Source organism: Otolemur garnettii, unplaced genomic scaffold (assembly GCF_000181295.1).
Source record: "Otolemur garnettii isolate 467f Iridium unplaced genomic scaffold, OtoGar3 scaffold00047, whole genome shotgun sequence".
NCBI lineage: Eukaryota > Metazoa > Chordata > Mammalia > Primates > Galagidae > Otolemur > Otolemur garnettii.
The window spans coordinates 10,836,279-10,837,266 of NW_003852442.1; positions in this window are offsets into that span (position 1 = coordinate 10,836,279).

Genomic DNA, 988 nt, shown 5'->3' on the forward strand with positions numbered 1-988 from the left:
GGCCATTTTTTGGTTGCAGCCATCATTGTTGTTTGGCGGGCCCGGGCTGGGGATTCGAACCTGCCACCTTAGGTGTATGTGGCTGGCGCCCTAGCTGCTTGAGCCACAGGCGCTGAGCTGTAACTGGTATATTAAGATGGGAATTATTTAACTTCAGTCCAGGAAATGATAGGCAGGGGTCCTCAAACCTTTTAAACAGGGGGCCAGTTCACTGTCTCTCAGACCGTTGGACTGTGGGCCCCCGGACGAGTCGGCTGCTAAGCAGGACAGACAGCAGCAACAAAAACACCTGGCAGACTGGATAAATGTCCTAGGCGGGCTGCATGTGGCCTGTGGGCTGGTAGTTTGAGTATGCCTTCCATAGAGGATTAAACATCATACTATAACAGTAACAATTTCATAACTCATCTGAGGAATTACTGAGAAAAGGACATTCTCCTGGCTAGCCTGGAAATCTCTTGTGACTTAATTTCAGTTGAAAATGTAATTTCTAAGGAGCTGGAAAATCGCATATTCTCATCCAACCAGCAAGTTTTTAGGCTGTTCTCTGTAAGACTGCAAGACAGAATAAATATGGCTTTGATATATGTCATTTTAAGGTTGACTTAGTTGACATTTTCAACAGGAAAAGTAGCTAACAGGTAAAGTTAGCCTCCAATGAAATTTCCTGGACTCACTGTTAAGTTACTGTGTAAAGTGGGTAGCTTGTTCCATATTCTTGAGTTGCAAATAAAATGGGATAATGCTATTCTTTTTTTTTAAATACCACCATACAAATGAGGAATAATGCTGTTCTTGTAACCTTCCTTTGCTCTACAAACATCTCTGAGGTGTTGTCACGCAGGGGTACAAATAATGAAAAAAATATTAAGGAATTAGCTTATTTTAAGCTAGTCATGGTAGCTGGCACGTGTAGTCCCAGTTATGAAGAGGCTTAGGCAGGAGGATCACTTGAGCTCATTAAGTTTTTTTTTTTTTTTTTTTTTTT